This window comes from Sarcophilus harrisii, chromosome 1 (assembly GCF_902635505.1).
Source record: "Sarcophilus harrisii chromosome 1, mSarHar1.11, whole genome shotgun sequence".
NCBI classification, from domain to species: Eukaryota; Metazoa; Chordata; class Mammalia; order Dasyuromorphia; family Dasyuridae; genus Sarcophilus; species Sarcophilus harrisii.
The window spans coordinates 376,315,460-376,340,038 of NC_045426.1; positions in this window are offsets into that span (position 1 = coordinate 376,315,460).

Below are 24,579 nucleotides of genomic sequence, written 5' to 3' on the forward strand. Positions count from 1 at the left end.
CAGAGGATACCAAACTGAACAAAATTGTCAGCATAACATTTAAATTACTTTTTTGATAAGCTTGGCTATTTACAAATCATCAGACAATTACATCTTCCAAAAACTATTTAGCATCAATTCACTCTGCTTTTTCAACAGTGCACTTGACTAATTCCAAATAAATTGAAAAAAATTACCTTGCCGATTGCAAGAAACTGACCAAAAACAATCCCTAGAGTTTTAAATTCTGTATTGTTAAGCTTACCCTGAAAAAGAGTTTTCCTTTGCTTTATCTTATTGTTTCATGCACATTAAGCTTCTGTAAATGTGAAATAAAAGCCATGAAAAAGGGCCTTGTAAAAATGAATCTCAATTTTAATAAGTATTTTCAGGGATGTGAGCTCTTGAAATCAACGGAAGATGCTCAGTTCAGTGGTTTGGTTTGAATGCATCCTCTATCATGCTTCTAACCCCAAAGTGTCAGTCTTGACTACAGGCCCCTGGAAAGCCCAGTAAATGTAAATATATACATGTCAGAGTAAATTTGTAAAATTGGTGAAGTTATCCTTTGATCTTGTCCTCAGTTGTTCTTGTTCTGGCTTTTCTTTTTCTTCTTAGAGGAGCCCTTTACCATGATGTACAGGCATATAATATCCATATATTGCTTCATATTTTCCTTCTTAGGATAGGACTTTTTCAAACCATGAGAGTTATGTAATTGAAATGATTTATTGTATTGTTACTTCTAAAGGTAATGGCATTTTGGCCAAAGCAATGGTTGAAATTTCCCCTAGAATCATACAGTTTAATGATTCAGTCTGAGTCAGTGTTCCTAGGATATCAAATAGACAGACACCATTTAAATGAAAACTTTCCTGAAAAAGTGACCAGTTTACAGGACTGTTATTTCTGTGGCACCCTAGAGATACTCCAAACCACTCAAATCTCTCAGGCAGCCTCCACTATGTGTGGCACATTTGTTAACCAAAAAGCAAATTTACACCTGCCATTCAGTTTTGTGAGCTATAACCATATCTAAGCTCTTTACTTTCACTACCTTCATTTTTTTTAAACATAAGATTTACTTATGCTTAATACAGAAAATAATGATGCTGGTAAAATGTAAAACAAAATATGAAAACAATGAAAACTATCAGATTCAGCCATTTTTAGTAAAAAAGATGAAACTTGGTTCCCAAAATATAACCCAAAATGTGAATTAGTTTTGATTAACTATTATTTTGGATTTTTACTTCTATCATTGTGTGTGTGTGTTTGTGTGTGTTTGTGTGTTAGTGTGTGTGTGTGTGTGTGTGTGTGTGTGTGTGTAGGGGAAGGAGGGGGAGGAAAGGAAAGGGGAGAATATTTATTTTGCATACAATCTAAGATACCTGAGATCTGTAAATAGCCAAGTAAAGCTCCCCTTTATTTCCCAGCAGAAAGAAATAGGCAGTAAATAAAACAGATTTTTTTTATTCTGAATAAAAAAAATAAAAATGTTTTCAAAATATTCTGTTAGTCTTCCCATTCTGAATGATACATTATTTGGCTCTGTGAATGGGTATCTACTGTATACTATGACAGAAAGTGAAAACATTACAGTTCCTTCAGTTCACCTCTTTTTGTCAGGGGAAAATATTATAGGACAGTGATTAAGTAAAGAGATATTAACAGTCCAGTGACCAAAAAATTCTCCACTGAGGACATTTTTTTTTGGCAAAAGTAATTAGTTTGATTTACAACAGCTACTAGTCCTGGAATCCACTTGAGTCTCCTGTCTCTGTAAACTGTTAAAAGAACTAAAGATAGAGATGGACAAAAAGAGAGAGTAAGAGTCCAAGGGAGATACTCATCCACCACTTAAGAAGAAAGGCATTTGTGCTATCCCAGTGCCATTTCTGTCCACATATAGTTCCATGTTCAATCATATCAAAAAATCATGATTGTCTCAGCCAATCTCCATATGCAGACATGGGTAAAACAGAAAAAAAGATATGTTAAATTTCAATTGGTTACTTTTTCTTAAAATACAAACACAAAATATTTATTTAAATTTAATGAATCAGAGAGAAGCAAAGGGGTTAAATTCTCTTGATTGTATGCCTGAAATGCTATCTGTTTTTCAGACCCTGCTTTCCAGCTAACCTCGACCTCTTGATCCTAAAACCTAGTCTCCAAAACTAAGGTTCCCTCATGCTCCTTTCAACTTTATTTAAAATAGCAGCAGTTTAAATAAATAAAAAAGAAAACTAACATGTTAGCAAGAAGTATTCCAATCCTTTTGCTTTATGGCTTCTATCACTCTTCTTGCTCATTTCATTGTCTCATACATTCCATTCTAGCTATTACACTCTAATCTTCCCCATTAGAATCTAATATCCTTGAAGGCAGAAATTGTCTTGCTTATCTTTGTATGTAAAACCCTTACCATGGTCCCTGGTAACAATAATTTTCTTCCTTCTTTTCCTCCCTCTTTTCTTCCTTCAGTCTTTTAATTTTTCTTGTTCTTTTTTTTATTACCAAAGATTTCATTTTGAATAAATAGATAAAAGTAACTGACAGGAATGATGAAGAAACTGCTCAGGAATCTGATCACACTAGACATTAGTTCCTAACTAATATTTCTGGTGACATCACAAATTTTTAAAATTGAATTTTCTTTTCTGACAAACACATGCACCATAAAATGTCTCTGTTTTCTGCTAAATGTTTTCCACACAATATCTTGTTTCTTTTGTCTAAAGTGAGCTGCTTGTTAAAAACTCACCAGTCAAGTTTTTTCTTTACAGATTGAATTACCTTTAGGTAAATCATAAAATGATTTTTTTCTAATTAGAACTGTCCTAAAGGGTAATGGACATACTGAATTAGAAGAAGTACAGTAAAGCAAAATGAGAAGTTGAAATTTCTTTAAAGCCAATCCTCAGAAGGCTAAATGATTATCTGTTGCATATGTTTTATAACATGTTCCTGATCAGTTAAACAAAACTAGATAACCTCTGAAGCCCTTTCTTTCATATGGTGAAATTCCACAAATCCAGTCTTGATGCTATATAATTCCAAAGATTAAAAAAAATTATTTTTCATAGTCACTTTTTCTGGAGACTGTAAAGTTCATCCTGATGAGTTCCTTATCAGAGCCAACCTTGAAGTATAGACTTCAAGGAAATTGATAGAATGTTTATGTTATAATCGATATTATCCTAGGTGGTAAAAGGGATAAAGGAAAGAAAAAGGCATAATCTTACTCTTAAGGAGTTTATGACATCATAGAAGAGAAAATGAATGCATACATGAAATAACACATAGTTACATGAAGACTTGTTGCAAAGACTCCAAATATGAGATAAACTTTGAAGTCCTGTCTATTAACCTGACTAGTCATGTAACTATTGAGATATTTATTTTCTATAACACTCTACCTTATCATCTGTAAAGTGTGGTCAATGAATCTTAAAGTGATCAGTTACATTACGATCATGTGATAGATTACAAAAATAGTTAGACCATAAGGTCTAATAAAAATTCTGAAGAATGAGAAGTTAGTGATCTGGAATATCTGGGATGAGTATATTAGAAAATGCAGTTTTCCATTTTTCTTTTCTTCCTTCCTTCCTTCCTTCTTTCCTTTTTTCTTTTTGCCAAGTTGATATTATTTGATTTTCTTAATCCTCTCTCATATGCCATTAATAATTTGTTCTAAGTTTCCTTGAATTTATTGTTATGTTTTCCATCACCCTCAGCTCTTAACTCACCTCCAATAAAATATATTAGATATTGCATATTAAAGTCATTGTCACTTGTCACAGAAGTTCTACTCTATTTCTGAATACAGTTCTACTCTTCTGCAGGAAATACTAGTGTCCAAGAACCCTTGTATCAACTAGCTGTGGCTTATTTCTAGCTACCATTTTGCATTTTAGGCTTCCCTAGTTTGGTTGCTAAGCAGACAGCTGATTCTTACCATGGCCCTTTAATTAAAAACAATTAAAAGTTCCCAAGTTTCCATGAAGATGACTGATTACCCATCAGGATTCCATTTGAGAACATAGGACATAGTTATTCCTCTTGCATAAGAAACAAGAGCCAGACCCTAAGGTTCTGCTATTGTACTCTCACAGTACTGCAAAATCACCAAGGCATTTCCTGGGAATGAAACTTAAGCCACACCTCTTTGGAAGTTTCTAAAATCATTAAAGAAATTTGCTCAATTTTGTTCTTTATATTCCCCATCATTGATTGATGATATCACTGACCTTAATTACCACTTGAGATACATTCTTTGCTTGTCTAGAGTTATACCCTTAACACATTTTCACTTCCACTCTATTTCCCAAATATATGTAATTTAGCATACAGCAGACTGTATGCCTCTACACTAATCTCTGTCTAGAGTTTGATTCCTAGGAAAGAGGCAAATACTAAACTAGTCCTTATTTTATTCCCTATTCCAAGATTAGATATAGGTACTTTTTCTAGGCTGGTGGTCCTCAAAGTGTGTCCTGAGAAACACAGGAATATTCAGATTCTTTTGGAGAGTTCTTTAGATCAATACTCCAGCCCATAAAAATATTAAGACCTTTTAATTTCTTCTTTTTTATTTTGCATGTTTTATTAGAATTTATTTAGTATTTTCTTTTCCTCAGTTACAAATACAAATATTTTAACATTTGTTTTTAAAACTTTGAATTCCAAATTGTCTCCCTCCTTTCCTTTCCATCATCCCCACTGAAAAAGCAAGCAATTTGATGTATGTTATATATGTATAGTCATGCAAAGCATATTTAAAAATTAGTTATGTTGTGAAAAGCAAAAACAACTTCAAAAATATAGTTTTTTAAAAGGTATGTTTCAATCCATATTCAGATACCATCACTTCTTTCCTTAAAGATGAATAGCATTTTCATCCTAAATTCTTCAAAGTTTCTTGGATTATTGTATTACTGAAAATAGCCGTCATTCCCAGTTTATCATTTCACAATATTGCTATTAGTTTTGTACCCTGCAAATTTCACTTTGTGTCAGCTCACATAAGTCTTACTAGGTTTTTCTGAGAGCATTCTGGTCATCATTTCTCATACTATACTAGTATTTCATCACAATAACATACTACAATTTGTTCAGCCATGGGCATCCCCTCAGTTCCCAATTCTTTGTACCCCCAAAAGATTCTGGCTCAATGCGAAACTTCAATCAGCTCTGGCTTTACTGCAACTCAGAACTCCCAAAATGAAGGGATACCACAACCTCAGACTCTTCCAAGTGTGTTTTATTATATCTCATTCTATCCCATGAGTCTCGGGTGTCTTCAATATAATATCTGATTGGATGCTAATAAGGATCCATTATTCAGTGATGGAAGGGGCCTTAAGAACCCTCTATCTCTGTTGGAAATTTAAAAATATTCCATAACATGGAATCATTCTATCAGTCTTTATAAAGTTGCTTTTGTTCTATATTGCAAACTTTTCATAATAGTAAGACAGATCTAGCCACTACTCCACATATGACATTTTCCAGGAAAGAGGATTATTAATCAAAACATCATTCTTCTACTTTCAATCCCCTATCATTGTCTCATTAATTATGGACAAATAGACACTTTGGGTGTCTTGGGTAACATTCTCAATATTAATCAATGGTTTATTTTAATTAATATAACCCAATATAATTTTTGTACTGCTAATGTAAGAAATTCAACTTATAGAAATGAAGTGATGAATTCAATCTGTATTATTATTACTCTTGGTTATTTTATTATCACTTCTTATCTACTTTATCTGAAATAAATTTTTAAAAGAATTCCTTCCTAAGTAGAATTAAGTGTTGTATTTTGGATGGTTTGTTACAATTACTTTTGCTTTCAGGGTAAGAATTATTACTTTTCTTTAAACATAGCCATATGTACTCAAAACTGTTGTTGTCAAACATGCAACTTTTTTTTTTCTTATTACTTCTACTTAAGGTTCTTCTTTTTCCATCCCTTATGTACTCTTTAAACTAGGATATGTCAAAATTATTCTTCTTATCTGGACATTTTCACCACCTCACAAGGTCACTAACTGATCATGGTTTGGGGAGTAATTATGAGAACCAGTTCATCATAGATTTCCTGAATCATCAGGCATTCATGTCTACTGGGAATCTTAAGTATGTGCTAAGGAATGAGATAAAATATGAGTATGGAAAAAAACTATATGTGAACTCAGGGAAGGTTAACCTTTTGGACAATTAGGACATTTAAATTTCTAAGAACATCTTGATGAATAGATATCACTGATAAGGATTGCAATTTGACATAGAACTTTTTTCACATCAAGAGACAATATAGCTTTGAAGCCCATTGATGAAAGACTCATCTTGTGGCCTTCACGTGAATGCTTGCACTTGCATACATGTGGAAAGTCTGTTGAAAGAACATAAAAATGTCTCAGGGTTTAGAGGAGTACACTTTTCTTCTGAAAGTACTTGAGGGATTTGTGGGGAACATTAATAATCCCAGATCTTGCTTTTCATCTGAGATTCATCTGACTATAATTCTTCACTGTAATAACAAATATCCTTCAATAAATACCACTGAAATATAAATGGATTTTGCATTTACCTCTAATTGTCAGGGGAGTAATTTTTACCATGTAACTATTAATTTAGCGAAAATTAGCTGCTAAATGTTGTGAAATGTCCAAGGGAGTCCAATCACCTCTCTGACCCTTAGAATAAAACCTAGAATATTAGAAAACCAAAAGAATTAATTAAACAGTCATACCCTCCCTGGTATGCTTATTAGCTATGGTACACCTCAAGTCATAATAAATGAGGCTAAAAACTTGATACTTAGCTTTAGACTCTTTGATTTTTTTTTCTTGTATTCCTTTTTTTTTTTTTTTCAACTTTCTTTTCAGAATTTGAATGTTAAATTGATATTCTAGTTTCATTGTTTCCATAGTGGTTCTCTTGATTGGGCATTTCCAGCCTATATTTACGAATTATTGGATTTTATATTTGAGAAAAAAAATTTCCATCCATATAACCTCCTAGCTAATTCCTCATAAGAGATCCCTCATTTACCATTTTATAGGTCCTAGATATGCTTCCTATATCTGACACAACTCCCAGCTGCTAGCAAGGAAGAATTATTTGGCTGTGAAATCTCTAGTTCCCTAGATTTCAAACTTTGACAAATCATTGATCCTTGCCTAGAAGTTTGCATTCTCTAACATTTTCTCATTCGTTTTGTCTCACTTGACTTTGTTTTATCAAAATGATATCTACCACATTTTTCTGATGTTTTTTGCTGCCCCACAATCTTTCTTTCTTCATTTTTCTTGCTTTTCATGCAGATGATCTACATATTACATGCACAAAGATACAGTTTTTTTATTCACTTAAAATTAAAATCTAAATAGCATAATTTTAAGCCTATCATATAAACTCAATGCAAAGCCTAACCTCTCAGAACTGAGATTCAATTGCTAGACACTTGCCTAAAAATAATAATTACTATTATTTAAATAAAATAAAATAAAATGCAGAAACTCTTTTTAAAAGTCTTCTATGTTAAACATTAGGCATCACAGTTAACATTTTCTTCATGTGATGGGTATAGAAAGATGGCCATTTGGATTTTGTTTATGGTTTTAAAAAAAGGTCACATCTGGAACCAACTATCCTGCACACACCCACGCAACAGCCATGTTGCCGGCAGTCCCGCAGTAAGGTTTCTTCACACTGTGTTCTCAGCATGGTGTCAACCTGACCCAGAGAGACCACCTCTGAGAGAGTGTATTAGTTCACTCTCCCAGATCAGTTCTGTCCTTGATCTTGATGCTGTGACTGACATCAAGGTGGCCAATTAGTGGGGACTGTGATGGTATTTTCTGTGATGTTGTAAGAGCACGGGGGTCATAGGCAATCCAAAGCCCAGATGAATCCCACAAGGCTACACAAATCCATGCCTCAGAAGTCTGACTTCAACATGACATACTACAAATGAAGGTAGGTCTCTGCCATTGAACTTCCTTGGGAGCCTGCTAACTGAGCACTAGTGTGAAATGCAGGTGCCAAGGGATTTTTTAAAAGCTGGGGCATGCATTGATAGATAACTAAAAACTCCAATTTGCACTTGGATAAGGTAAACCAGGTTGGTCTCAGCAGGAAGCAAAGTTCAGGACTAGGTAGCACATCAAGGTAGCTCTTATCTGGGGTCATGGGGTCCATGAGGACAAGTCCATAAATAGTACTCAAATCTCATTTAGTGTAGTAGAGTTGTGGACTAGGAGTTTAAATCTTGTCTTAGACTTATAAAATCAATTAATTCACCATATCTTTTCTCGCTCCTTCTCTCTCTCTCTCTCTCTCTCTCTCTCTCTCTCTCTCTCTCTTTTGGTCTCTCTGTGTCTGTGTCTGTGTCTGTGTCTGTCTGTCAGAAGGTGGTCATTGAGATTTTTAGCTTAACTTGGTTACAAAAAGAAACAACAACAGAGATCAGATAACTTTCTTAGTCCTGACATTAATCAGAACACGTAGACTTAAAACTGAAAGGGAAATGGGAAGTTATCCTCATCTCTCCTTTCATAGATCAACAAACTAAGGTTAAGGAAGTTAAATGATTTGTTCAAGGCCATTTGTGACACAAAAAAATATACAAATTTAGAACCTTTTATTCCTTCGTATTTTTTTTCATGAAATGATATTTTATAATCATTTTTTTAACTTCTACCTATTCCTCTCAATTTAATACCACCACCAAAAAAAAGGAATAAAAATAATAACTTTAACACAAATATTTATGATCTAGCATAGCAAATTCAAACACTGTTGCTGTTCAGGCTTTCAACAATCTCTGACCCTTTATGATATCAAGAGCTATAGAACACCAAGCTCTTCCATCCACCATCAGCTCTCAAAATCTATCCAAGTTAATATTTTTCATTTCCATGATATTATCTACCCAACTGATCATTTGCTGTCACCTTCTCCTTTTGTCTTTAATCTTTTTCAACATTAGGGTCTTTTTCTATGTTCTTATTATTTGACCAAAGTATTTAAGATTCAGCTTCAATATTTTACATTCAATGAACAATCTGCATCTGCATTAATTTAAGTGTTGATTAATTTGATCTCTTTGCTATTTAAAGGACTCTAAAAAAGTCTTCTCCAATACTCATAAGTCAAAAGTGTTAATTCTGCAATGTTCAGTTTTCATTTTTGTTCAGCTTTCACTGTCATACAGTGTTGCTGGAAAAACAAACATAAATTTGACTATATGAAATTTTGTCTTGAGAATGATGATGATAATTTTAAACATGCTTTCCAGATAGTCAATAGCTTTTATTACAAAGAGCAATTATCTTTTAATTTCATGGCTATAGTCACTGTCTTCAGTGATCTTTCAACAAAAAGTAATGTACAATTTTATACTAGTTCCCTTTCTTTTTCATCCATTTGTCAGGAAGTAATGGAACCAGTTGCCAAGATTTTACACACACACACACACACACACACACACATACACACACACCCTACATAAATAATTTCAAGTCAGCTTTTATACCATCCTCTTTCAAATTCATCCAGAGGGGGGGCGGGAAGATGGCGGAAACACGGCTTTCTGTTTTTCTTACCCTTTATCAATTTATATCGAGCCCCAAAATAGTCTTGACTGCTCAATTAAAGATAAGAAGAGAACAACTCACCGGCCCGAAAGAAACTGCAGTCTCGCCAAAAAGGTTGGTTCCCCAGGGGGAGATCAGAGACTGGGAGAGAAATTAGGTTCCGGGAGGTCTCAAACCCAGGGTGAAGGCACAGATCCAGACAAGGCGCAGCCCCAACCCCGTACGGGGCTTTTCCTTGGGAGGGGATCCCAGCAGGAGGAACCCGGGTTAGCCTCCAACCGCAGTGGGGAGTCGGCTTTAAAATAGAGTTTTCCAGGGCCGATTTGCATCGGCAGAGACATGGCAGAGTTTGTTGTCTGCTTTCTGCAGTCTGCCCCTCAGCTGCCAAACCACAGTCCCAAAGAGGCCCGCCTGGGCGGTGACACTTTCAACTTATTCAGCGAGGGCCGATAACCACTCAGCCCCTTTTGCCGTTTGATAGCTCGGCCAGTGCTGAATCCACTTCCTGTTGGGGAAGGAAAATTCAAGAGCACTCCCATACCCGGAAAATCGGTTTACATCTTTCCCTTTGCAGAGGAAGTGGTAACCCCTTTCCTAGGGAGACCACCCAAAGGCTTTAAACATGAATAAAAAATGAAAAGAACAATCGACAGTTTATGCAGAAAAAGAGATCACAAACCAAGAGACCCAAACAGCAAAATGCATCAGACTTCCTTTCATAATGTTCATAGAAGAACCATTAAAATCCAAAAGAGAGTTGAAGATAAATGGGGAAAGGAAAGAGAAGTAAAGAGACAACAACTTCCTGAAAGAATTGAAAAAGTTAAAAAAATTCCCAGGAAGTGAGGAAACAAAATTTGAATTGGAAAAATAAAAAAATTCAGGAAAGAAGAATTGTGAATTGAAAAAATAAAGAATTCATAGAAAGAGGATTTTGAATTGAAAAGACAAAGAATTGCAAGAAAGTAGGATCCGGAATTGAAAAGACAAAGAACACAAAAAAGAATCTGTGAATTGAAAAGAAAATAATCACTAAAAAAAAAATTAGGAAATGGAAAAATTCCACAGACCAAAACAATACATTAAAACCAATTGGACATATACAGAAAGAAGTAAAAAAGCTAATGAAGAAAATAATTTTTAAAAATTAGAACTGAACAAATTGAAACTAATGATGCATTGAGACAAAAAGAATCAACAAAACCAAAAAAGACAAACTGAAAACCATGAATTATCTACTTGCTAAAATGACAGACTTGGAAAATAGATCTAGGAGAGAAATTAGGATTATTGATTTTCCGAAAACAGATGAAAAAAGAGCCAGATACTATTTTACAAGAAATCATCAAAGAGAACTGCCCAGATGTTAGAACGAAGGTAAAATAGGGATTGAAAGAAACAACACCTTCTGAAAGAAACCCTAAAATAAAAACCCCAAGGAATATTGTGGCAAAATTTGAACTACGATTAAGGAAAAATTTTACAAGCAGCCAAAAACCATTTAAATACCGAGGTGCCAAAAAGGATCACCCAAGATCTGGTGCCTCACATTAAAGGAAAGGGGCCTAAAGATATTCCAAAGGCACAAGAACTTGGGATGCAGCCAAGAATAAACACCCATGTGGAGCATTTTCCCAGGGAAGAAGATGGAGTTTAATGAAAAAATGAATTCCATTTGTTTCTGAAGAAAACCAGAACTAAAAAAAAATTTATTCCAAAATAGAACCGGATGGAAAAAGGGTAAAATAATTTTGAGAATTGTATTTGTTGTGGATAAAAAAAATACATTAAAATTTGATATACGATATAAATAAAAAAGGGAAGTAGATATGGAAAAAGGGATGATGGCAGAATAAGGTGGGAAGGAGGGATAAAAAGAGGGGAAACCACATCCCCAAAGAGGTAAGGAAACTACCCAATCTGAGGGAATTTAGAGGGGAGGAACAGTGGAATCTTACTCCTCATCAGAGTTGGCTCAAAGGAAAAATAATTACATTTGTTTTAGAGAAAATTTCCTCGCCCCATTAAAATGGGGAGAGGAAAAAGGGAAAGAAAAAGAGAATGGGAAGGAAGGGGAAATCGGGGGAGGGAGGGAAAAAGAGGAAAGACGTGATACAAGAGGGAACAAAGTTAAAAGGGGAAAGAGGGTTGGGGGAAGAAAAGTAAAGCACAATCTGGGGGTTATTAGGATGGAGGAAAACAGATTTAGTAATTCTAACCGTAAATGTGAATGGGATGAACTCCCCATAAAGAGGAGGCAGAAGGACTGGATCAAAAGTCAGAACCCCACAATATTTGTTTACAAGAAACACATTTAAAGAGGGGATACATATGAGTAAAAGGTAAAAGGTGGAGCAAAATCTATTATGCTTCGGGAAAGGCAAAAAATAAATCCTTTCTCAGATCAAGCAAAAGTAAAAATTGATCTAATTAAAAAGAATAAGGAAGGAAAACAATCCCGCAAAGGGAGCATAAACAACGGAAAAATCAATATTAAAATATATGCACCAAGTGGTATGGCACACTTCCCTAAAGGAGAAGTTAAGAGAGTTAAGAAGAAATAGACAACAAAACTGTAATAGTAGGAATCCAACCTTGCACCTCAGAATTAGACAAACAAACCAAAAACAAATAAGAAAGAAATTAAAGAAGTAAATATAATATTAGAAAAATTAGGTATGTTGGATCTTTAAAAAGTGGGGTTCCCCAATTTGGAACCTATTCAAAAATTACCATATTTAGACATAAAGACCCAAATTAAATGCAAGAAAGCAGAAATAGTAAATGCTTTCTTTTCAGATCAGATAATAAAACTACATTCAACAAAAAAGTTAGGGAAATAACCAAAAAGTAATTAAACAAAAATTCATCTTAAAGAATGATTGGGGAAGAAAATTATAGATAAATTAATAATTTACAAGATAATGAAATGATGAGACATCATACCAAAATTTTGGGATGCACCAAAGGGTAAGAGGGAATTTATATCCTTAGAGGCTTACTTGAATAAAACAGAGAAAGAAAAGATTAATAATTGGCTTGAAAAAAACTAAAAAGACCAAATTAAAACCCCCAATCAAATACTAAATTGGAAATTTAAAATTAAAAGGAGAAATTAAAATATTGAAAGTAAAAAACTATTGAACTAATTAATAAAACTAAGAGTTGGTTTCTATGAAAAGCCAATAAAATAGATGTTTAGTAAATCTGATTGAAAAGGAGGGAGGAAAATGAAATTAGTAGTTTAAAATGAAAAGGGAGAATTTCCCCAATGAAGAGGAAATTAGAGAAATAATGAGTTATTTTGCTCAACTTTATGCCAAAAATTTGATAACCAAGTGAAATGGATGACACTCCAAAAAACAGACTTCCCAGACTAAAGAGGAAGAAGTAAATTGTTGAATAGTCCCTTTAAAAAAGAAATAGAACAGGCAATTAAACAACTCCCTAAGAAAAACCCCAGGACCGATGGATTTAATGTGAATTTTACCAAACATTTAAAGAACAATTTTCCCAATGCTTATAAATTATTTGATAAAATAGGGAATGAAGGAGTCCACCAAATTCCTTCTATGACAACAAAGGTAAATGATACCCAAACCAGGTAGGTGAAAAACAGAGAAAGAAAATTATAGACCAATTCCTAATAATATTATGCAAAATCTTTAAATAAGATATTAGCAAAAAGACAAGAAAATCATTCCAAGATAATAATATGATCAAGTAGGATTTATACCAGGAATGCAGGGTTCTATTAGAAAACTATCAATATAATTCCATGTCAATAACCAAAAAAAAACCATTGATCATCTCAATAGATGCAGAAAAAGCATTTTGATAAACCAAATCCATTTATTAAAAAACACTTGGATATAGAAAAAATGGACTTTTCCTTAAAATAATCAGCACTATTTAAACCATCAGTAAGACTATGAATAACAAACCAAAACCATTCCCAATAAGATTGAAAAAAGGTTGCCCATATCACCGTTACTATTTAATATTGTATTAGAAAACGCTAGTATAGCAATAAGAGCTGAGAAAAGATTAAAGGAATAAGAATAAAATGAGGGAAATTATACTCTTTGCCGATGACATGATGGTATACTTAGAGAACCCCAAGACTGCTAAAAGTTATTAGAAATAATCCAAACTTTAGCAAAGTTGTGGTTATAAAATAAACCCACATAAGTCACCAATTCTTATATATCACCAAAAAATCCAAATAGAGCAAAGAGAAATTCCATTTAAAGTAATATGATAATATAAAATATTTAGAATCTTCGAAGGGAAAATCAGAAACTTTATGAGCAAAAATTACAGACCACTTTTCACACAAATTAAGTCTGATCTAACCAATTGAAAATAAAAAGCCTTGGATAGGGGGAAAATAAATAAAGATGACAATATTACCAAACAATCTATTTATTTAGCCATACCAACGATTCCCAAAAACTATTTTAATGACCTAGAAAAATAAAAAAAAGTTCATATGGAAAAAAAAAAGGTAAGAATTTCAAGGAATTAATAAAAAATCAAATGATGGTGGCTTAGCTGTACCAGATCAAAACATACTATAAACAGTTACCAAAACTATTTTATTGGCTAAGGAAAGATTAGTTGAAGTGGGAATAGATTAGGTTAGGAAAAAACAACAAAATAGCAACCAGTCTTTGAAAACCCAAAGATCCCAGCTTTTGGGATAAGAACTTACGTTTGATAAAAATTGTGGGAAAATTGGAAACAATATGGCAGAAACTAGGATTGATCCATACTTAACGCCGAACCAAGATAAGGTCAAATGGGTTCATGACCCAATAAAGAATGAAATTATTAATAAATTAGAGGAAATAGGATAGTTTACCTCTCAGACCTGTGGAAGGGGAAGGTTTTATGACAAAGAGAACTAGAGACTTACGATCACAAATAGAAAATTTCGATTATAAAACTGAAAAGTTTTTGTACAAAAAAAACAATGCAGAAAGATTAGAAGGGAAGAAAAACTGGGAAAATATTTTTTAAGTCAAAGGTTCTGATAAGGCCTATTTAAAATATATAGAGAATTAACTTAATTTATAAAAAACGCCATTCTCCAATTGAAAATGGTCAAAGGATATGAAAGACAATTTTAGATGAAGAAATTAAACTATTTCTAGTCAATGAAAGATGCTCCAAGCTTATTAATCAGAGAAATGCAAATTAAGACAATTAAGATACATCCACCTGTCAGATTGGCTAAGAGACAGGAAAAATAAATGATTTTAGGGGATGGGAAAACGGGACACTGATTCATTGTTGGTGGAGTTGTGGAACCAACCATTTTGAGAGTAGTTTGGAACTATGCCAAAAAGTTATCAAACGGATACCTTTGATCCAGAGGTTACTACTGGGATTATATCCCAAAGAGATTATAAAGAAGGGAAAGGGACCTGTATGTGCACGAATAGTGGAAGCCCTTTTGTAGTGGTAGAAACTGAAACTGAATGGAGTACAGTTGGAGAATGGCTGAATAAATTGTGGTATATGAAAATTATGGAATAATGTTCTGTAAGAAATGACCAACAGGATGATTTCCAGAAAGGCCTTGGAGACTTACACGAACTGATGCTAATGAAAGAGCAGGACCAGGAGACATTATATACTTCCCAATACTAGATGATGACCAGTCCCATGGATCAGGCCATCCCTGGAAGAGATCAACCAAATCATTTTAATGGAGCAGTAATAACTGAACTAGTATACCAGAAAAAGAACCTGGGAGATGACTAAAAACCATTACATTGAATTCTGTCCCTATATTTATGCACACCTGCATCTTTGATTTCCTTCCAAGAATTGTACAATAATTCGAGTCTGATTCTTTTGTACAGCAAAATAATGTTTTGGTCATGTATACTTATTGTGTATCTGTTATATTTAATATATTTAACATTACTTATCCTGCCATTTAGGGAGGGGGTGTAGGGAAAATTGAACAAGAGGTTTGGCAATTGTTAATGCTTAAAGTTACCATGTATATATCCAAATTAAAGGAATTAAAAAAAAAAAAAAAAAAACAAATTCATCCAGAGGTTCTTTAATTCCTCTTTACTTTCTGCCATCAGAGTGACATCATCTACATATCCAAGATTGTTGATATTTCTTCTGAAACTTTAATTTCAGCTTTTGATTCATACAATCTGGCATTTTTCATTATGTACTCTCTATATAATTTGAATAAATAAGATGACAATATAATCTTGTTGTACTCCTGTTCCAGGCTTAAATCAATCATTCCTTGATCTTACTTCTTGGCCTGCATACAAGTTCCTCAGGAGGCAAGTAGAAAAATCTGGAACTCCCATAACATTAAAGGCTTCCCATATTTTGTTGTGATCCACAAAGTAAATGGCTTTAGTCTAGTCAATGAAGCAAAAGTAGATTTCCACCCCTACCCTTTGAAACTTGTTTGCTTTTTCCTTAATAGAGTGAATGTTGGCAATTTGGTCTTTAATTCCTCTACTTCTCTGAAAACTAGTCTATACTTCTGCTAGTTCTTAGGTCACATATTACCAAAGCTTACCTCACAAAATCTTAAATATAGCCTCACTAGTATGTTAAATGAGCTCAACTGTTTGTTAATTTGAGCAGTCCTTGGCACTATTCTTCTTCTAATTTGATGGCTGTTATGATGTTTTCAAAACTTATTGAATGCAGCATTTTAATAGTATCATCTTTTAAGGTTTTAACTAGCTGAGTTGGAATTTCTACTAGCCTTTTTGTTAGCAATGCATTCTAACACCCCCTTGATTTTACTCTTCAGGAAATCTGGCTCTAGATCAGTAAACCCACCACTGTGATTATTGGTTGTATTAAGATCTTTCTTATACAGTTCTTTTGTGTATTCTTGCCACTTTTTCTTAATCTCTTTGTCTTTTATTAAATTTCTAACTTTTTTGTCATTTATCAAATTTTTTTTTTAATTTTCTATGTCCCAAATGTTATCCCCATTTGCATTTTTAACACATCAGCTCAATGTCAGGAGATGAACAGCATTTTTAAACTTCTGTACTTTTGACTAAAGTTTTGTCAGTGTTTTAATCATAGTTCAAAAGTCCTTCAAAGTTCTTCACCCCCTAAAAAATATTGTTATTGTTGTCTGCATTGCTTTCCTAGTTTTGTTCATTTGACTCTTCATCAGTTCATGGATATATTTCCAATTATCTTTAAAATTAACCATTTCATTATTTTTTATGGTACACTAAATATTATATTACATTAATATTCCATGATTTGTTTATCCACTTCTAAATAGGATCACATTCTTTCATTTTCCATTTTAGAGCTATGATGTAAAAACTTCTAAGCTGTTTTTGTCTATATTTCTTTTTGCGGAAATAGACCTAGTAATTATACAGCTAAGTCAAAAGAATCATCCAATTTAAAAGTTTTTCAGTGTCTGAAAAAAAAATAACTCAAACACATTACAAATAGTTAATTTATGTTTATTTACTATGTAGATCAGTCTCTTATTTTAAAACAGGAACAAATCATTTCAATGATTACACATTATAGCCTAGTTTGATATCTGTTATCTTTTCTATTTTTATTACAATGGTTTTATTACACCTTTTTTATTTACAAGATATATGCTTGGGTAATTTTTCAGCACTGACCTTGTAAAACCCTCTTTTTTAACTTTTCCCCTCCTTCCCCCCACTCCCTCCTATAGATGGTAGGCAGACCCATACATGTTAAATATGTTAAAATATATGATAAATACCATATATGTATACATATCCATACAGTTATTTTGCTGCACATGAAAAATCGGACTTAAACATAAGGTAAAAATAACCTGAGAAGTGAATAAAAAATGCAAGTGGACAAAAGCAGAGGGAGTGGAAATGCTATATTGTGATTCATATTCATTTACCATAATTCTTTCGTTGGGTATAGCTGGATCTCTTCATTGTTGAACAAATGGAACTGATTAATCTCATTGTTGAAGAGAGGCATTCCATCAGAATTGATCATCATATGGTATTGTTGTTGAAATATATAATGATCTCCTGGTTCTACTCATTTCACTCAGCATCAGTTCATGTAAGTCTCTCTGGGCCTTTCTGAAATCATCATGCTGGTAGTTTCTTACAGAACAATGATATTCCCTGACATTCATATGTCACAATTTATTTACCCATTCTCCATTGATGGGCATTCATTCAATTTCCAGTTTGTAGCCACTACAAAAAGGGCTCCCACAAACATTTTTGCACATACTGGTCCCTATCTCTTCTTTATGATCTCTTTGGGATATATACCCAGTAGTAACACTGTTGGATCAAAGGGTATGCACAGTTTGATAACTTTTTGAGCATAGTTCCAAATTGCTCTCCAGAATGGCTGGATGTATTCACAATTCCACCACCAATGTATCAGTGTCCTAGTTTTCCCACATCCCGTCCAACATTCAGCATTATCTTTTCCTGTAATCCTAGCCAATCTGACAGGTGTGTAGTGGTATCTCAGCATTGTCTTAATTTGCATTTCTCTGATTAATGATTTGGAGCAGCTTTTCATATGGCTAGAAATAGTTTCCATTTCTTCATCAAAAATTGTCTGTTCATATCCTTTGATCATTTATCAATTGGAGAATGGCTTAATTTCTTATAAATTAGAGTCAATTCTCTATATATTTTGGAAATGAGGCCATTATCAGAACCTTTGAATGTAAAAATGTTTTCCCAGTTTATTGTTTCCCTTCTGTTCTTGTCTGCATTAGTTTTATTTGTACTAAAGCTTTTTAGTTTGATATAATCAAAATTTTCTATTTTGTGATCAATAATAATCTCTAATTTTTCTTTGGTCACAAATTCCTTCCTCCTCCACAGGTCTGAGAGGTAAACTATCCTATGTTCTTCTAATTTATTTATAATCTCATTCTTTATGCCTAGATCATGAACCCATTTTGACCTTATTTTGGTGTATGGTGTTAAGTGTGGGTCAATGCCTAGTTTCTGCCATACTAATTTCCAATTTTCCCAGTAGTTTTTGTCAAACAGTGAATTCTTATCCCAAAAGCGGGGGTCTTTGGGTTCGTCAAATATGAGATTGCTATAGTTATTGACTATTTTGTCCTTTGAACCTAATCTATTCCAATGATCAGCTCGTCTATTTCTTAGCCAATACCAAATGATTTTGGTGACTACTGCTTTAAAATATAGTTTTCGATCTGGTACAGCTAGGCTGGTTGCATTCCAAATAATTTGATTTTTTTTTCATTAGCTCCCTTGAAAGTCTTGACCTTTTGTTGTTCCAGATGAATTTTGTTGTTATTTTTTTTCTAGGGAGTCTTATTGGTATAGCACTAAATAAATAGATTAGTTTGGGCAGTATAGTCATCTTTATTATATTTGCTTGACCTATCCAAGAGCACTTAATATTTTTTTTCTAATTGGTTAGATCTGACTTTACTTTTGTGGAAAGCGTTTTGTAGTTCTGCTCATATACTTCCTGACTTTCCCTTGGCAGATAGATTCCTAAATATTTCATACTATCGGCAGTTACTTTAAATGGAATTTATATCTCTATCTGTTTTATCTCTAACTGTTGAATTTTGTTAGTGATATATAAGAATGCTAATGATTTGTGTGGGTTTATCTTGTATCCTGCAACTTTGCTATAGTTGTGGATTATTTCTAATAGCTTTTTAGTAGAATTTCTGGGGTTCTCTAAGTATACCATCATATAATCTGCAAAGAGTGATAATTTGGTTTCCTCATTACCTACTCTACTTTCTTTAATCTTTTTCTTATCTCTTATTGCTGAAGCTAGTATTTCTAATACAATATTGAATAGTAATGGTGATAGTGGGCATCCCTGTTTCCCTCCTGATCTTATTGGGAATGGTTCCAGTTTATCCTCATTGCATATGATACTTACTGATGGTTTTAAATAGATGCTACTGACTATTTTATGGAAAAACTCATTCATTCATATACTCTCAAGTGTTTTTTTTAAAATAGGAATGGATGTTAGATTTTATCAAATGCATTTTCTGCATCTATTGAGATGATCACATGGTTTTTGTTAATTTGGTTATTGATATAGTCAATTATGTTAATAGTTTTCCAATACTGAACCAGCCCTGCATTCCTGGTATAAATCCTACTTGGTTGTGGTGTGTTATCCTGGGGATGATTTTCTGCAGTCTTTTTGCTAATATTTTATTTAAGATTTTTGCATCAGTATTCATTAGGGAGATTTTCTTTCTCTGTTTTTGTCCTACCTGGTTTAGGTATGAGTACCATATCTGTGTCATAAAAGGAATTTGATAGGAGTCTTTCATTCTCTATTTTTTTCAAATAGTTTATATAACATTGAAGTTAATTGTTATTTAAATGTTTGGTAGAATTCACATGTAAATCCATCTGATGTTGGGGATTTTTTCTTAGGGAGTTGATTAATAGCTTGTTCTATTTCTTTTTTCTGAAATGGGACTATTTAAGCAATTTATTTCCTCCTCTGTTAATCTGGGTAGCCTATAATTTTGAAGGTAGTCATCCATTTCACTTAGGTTCTCAAATGTATTGGCATAAAGTTGGGCAAAGTAATTCCTAATTATTGTTCTAATTTCCTCTTCGTTGGTGGAAAGTTCTCCCTTTTCATTTTTAAGACTAACAATTTGATTTTCCTCTTTCCTTTTTCTAATCAAATTTACCAAAGGTTTATAAATTTTGTTGCTTTTTTTCATAAAACCAACTCTTAGTTTTATTTATTAATTCAATAGTTTTTTTTTTACTTTCAATTTTATTAATTTGTCCTTTTAATTTTAGAATTTCTAGTTTACTATTTGATTGGGGAGGGTAATTTGGTCTTTTTCTAGCTTTTTAAGTTGCAAGTCCAATTCATTGATCTTCTCTTTCTCCAGTTTATTCAAGTAAGTCTCTAGTGATCTAAAATTTCCCCTTATTATCACTTTGGTGACAACACACAAATTTTGGTATGTTGTCTCATTGTTGTCATTCTCTTGGGTGAAATTATTAATTGTGTCTATGATTTGCTATTTCACCCAATTCACTCTTTAGGATGAGATTATTTAGTTTCCAATTGCTTTTTGTTCTATTCACCCCTAGCTTTTTGTTGCATGTAATATTTATTGCATCATGATCTAACAAAAAAAAAGCATTTACTATTTCTGCCTTCCTGCATTTAATTTTGAGGTCTTTATGTCCTAATATATGGTCTATTTTTGCGTAGGTTGCATGAACTGCTGAGAAGAAAATATATTCCTTTCTGTCTCCATTCAGTTTTCTCCAAAGTCCATCATATCTATTTTTCTAATATTCTATTTACCTCTTTAACGTCTTTCTTATTTGTTTTTATGGTTTGATTTATCTAATTCTGAGAGTACAAGGCTGTCATCTCCCACTATTATAATTTTGCTGTCTATTTCTTCTTGAAACTCTCTTAATTTCTCCTTTAGGAATTTAGATGCTATAACAATTGCTGCATATATATTTAGCATTGATATTGCTTCATTGTCTATGGTACACTTTAGCAAGATATAATTTCCTTCCTTGTCTCTTTTAATTAGATTAATTTTTGCTTATGCTTGATCTGAGATAAGGATGGCTACCCCTGCTTTTTTTACTTCACCTAAAAAAAAAAGATTCTGCTCCAGCCTTTTATCTTTACTCTGTATGTATTGCCCTGCTTTAAATGTGTTTCCTGCAAACAACATATTTTAGGATTCTGGCTTTTAATCCAATCTGCTATCCACTTCCATTTTATGGGATAGTTCATTCCATTCACATTTAGGGTTAAAACTACCAATTCTGTATTTTCTGCCACCTTATTATCCCCAGGTTACACTTTTCTTTTCCTTTCCCCTTTCCTCCCCTCCCCAGTATTAAACTTATGGGCACCACTTGCCTCATGCAGCTCTCCCTTTTTAGCATCCCTCTCACCCCCTTTGAGTCCTTCCCCCTTTCTTATACCTTTTCCTTATTTTTCTGTATTCCCTTCTATTTAGCCTACTCTTTTTCTTTTCTCTTTTCCTCTCCCACTTTTTAATGAGGTGAGAGAAATTTCTCTGTAAACCAAATATGTCTAATATGTTCCCTTTGAGTCAAATCTGATGAGAGTAAGATTCACACAATGTTCTTCTCCCTCCCTTAATTCCCTCAGATATGATAGGTTTCCTTTGCCTCTTTGTGAAATGTAATTTCCCTCTTTTTACTTCCCCCTTGCCCTTTTTCTGATACAGTCCCCTTTCCCCTTCCACTTACCTTTTTATATTATAACAATAAAATTAAATTTTACACACACTCTTTATGTATGCCTGTAACAGGAATACAGTTCTCAAGAGTTCTTTTTAACTTTTATGCTTCTCCTGAGTCTTATATTTGGAGTTCATTTTTTATTTTTGGTTTAGCTCTGTTTTTTTCAGTAGGAATAAATGAAATTCACCTATTTCATTGAATGTCCATATTCTTACCTGGAAGAAAATGCTCAGTTTAGCTGGGTAGTGTATTTTTGGTTGCATTCCAGGTTCTTTTGCCTTACAGAATATCATATTCCAGGCCTTTCAATCCTTTAATGTGGAAGCAGCTAGATCCTGAGTAATCTTTATTGTGACTCCTCAGTATTTGAATTGTTTTTTTTTTTCTGGCTGCTTATAATATTTTTTCCTTATTCTTATAGTTCTGAAATTTAGCCACAATATTCCTTGAAGTTTTTATATTGGGGTCTCTTTCAGAAGGTGTTCAATGAATTCTTTCAATGACTATTTTACCTTCTGCTTCTATTACATCTGGGCAATTCTCTTTGATGATTTCCTGTAAAATAGTGTCTAGGCTCTTTTTTTCATCATAATTTTCAGAAAGTCCAATAATCCTCAGATTATCTCTCCTAGATCTATTTTCCAGGTCTGTTATTTTTCCAAGTAGATATTTAACATTTTTTCCTATTTTTTTTCATGTTTTTGGTTTTGCTTGACTGATTCTTGATGTCTCAATGAATTGTTCATTTTTATTTGTTCAGTTATGATTTTTATTGAGTTATTTTCTTCATTAACTTTTTTACTTCTTTTTGTATATGCCCAGTTGAATTTTTAAAAGAATTTTTTGCTCTATGGGATTTTTTTCCATTTCACTATTTTTTTAATGAGTTATTTTCTTTTACCAATTCACAAATCCTACTTACCTGGGAGTTCTTTATCTCTTCCAATTCACAAGTCCTATTTTCTTGGAAGTTCTTTATCTTTTCCAATTCACTAATTCTGTTTCCTTGTGAGTTCTTTACCTTTTCCATTTCACATTTCAGGGAGTTGTTTTCTTTTTCAAATCTTTATTTTAATGAGTAATAAGTCTTTTCTGTACTCCCTTGCATAGCTTCTCTTTCCTTTCCCCATTTTTCTTCTAACTCTCTTTTAAGATCTTTTATAATGTCTTCCAGGAGAGCCTTGTGTGATGGGGATCAGGCTGCATTCTCCCGATGGGGTTTTGTCTGGAGACTGTCTGCTATTAGTCTCCTCAGGGTTGGAAATCTCTTTCTTGATAGAAACTATCTTTAGTAAGAGTCTGCTTGGCTTTCTTTACTCATTTTTTAAAAGCCCTTGGTGTCTGCCTTCAGGGCAATGAGATTCTTAGCTTCCTCTACAGGCAGGGATAGAAAAATGGTAGCTGTCCTGCTAATGGGCTGTGAAGAATGGCTACCTGCTGCAGAAGTGTTGCTACCCTGGGCTGAGCCCCACTGTGCAGATCAGCAAGGCTGAGCTGTGGAAGTTTGATTGCACTAGGCAGAACTGCAACTGCTCAACTGCACTGTAATTGTGCTGAGTCACCTACAGTGCTGGGTGGGTGTGGCCAGGTCCTGTTTAACTCTGGGGTTCTGGGGTACATTCTACCTTTGGTGTTTGTGTAACTTCTTTGCTGATCTATTGCTTGGCAACCAAAGCAGAATAGCTAATCTGTGGTAGAATCCTCTCTGCAAATTTTCTAACTGTGGAGACTGCTCTGCCCCTGCCCACTTAGTGTGGGCTAGCCTCCATGTTCTGTCTTCCTGCCTATGCTGGCCTCCTCCCACCTGATCAACATAGACCTTTTTGGGTGATCTTCTATGTTATCTTAGGCTGATATTTTGTTGTACTCCCAATATTCATGGATTTTACCAGTGAAGCACAATTTCTGAGGCTAAATTAGGTAATTAGTAAGTGAGGGAAAAAGGGAGCTCAGAATGAAGTGTGTGTCCTCTCCACCATCTTGGCTCCATCCCTTTTATTACTATTTAAATATATGTATGTATGTATGTATGTATGTATATATATATGTGATATAACCAAACTGATATATTAAATAATTTATGTACTTTTGTCATGTTTCTTATATTATTTTAATTTGCCAATAAACAATATGGCTGTAATCATTTATGTTTATTACGGCAAACATTTTATAGTAAAATTCTTAGGAGCATCTTTCAAAATATATTCCAAGTATTTTATAGATTTTTACATGTTTTGAATGATATTTATATTTTTAGAAATAACTCATTCTTTTTGGATTTAATGGCAATATGCAGAAATGCTACTGATTTGTGTTTATTTATTATTACCTCCTGAAACTATTGTATTTTTACTAATTGTTTCAATAACCTTTTACTTGGTTCATTAGGGTTTTACAAATAAATTATTTCATCTGTAAATCACATAAATTTTATTTCCTCTTTGCATTTACTTATTTTCTCATGTTTCCTTCTTATCTTATTGTATTAAAGTAGAATTTTAGTTGTTTAATAAATATTGATTATAATGGTCATTTTAAATTTACTCCTAATTTTATTGTCAAAATAACTAAATATTCTCAATTTTGAAAATGTTTATTTTTAGATTTATATATATATATATTATTCCTATCTTTTCTCATGCTCTTAATAGAAACAAGTTGGACTTTGACAAAAGTCTTTTTGGGGTTTATTGGTATAATCATATGGTTTTTATGTTTAT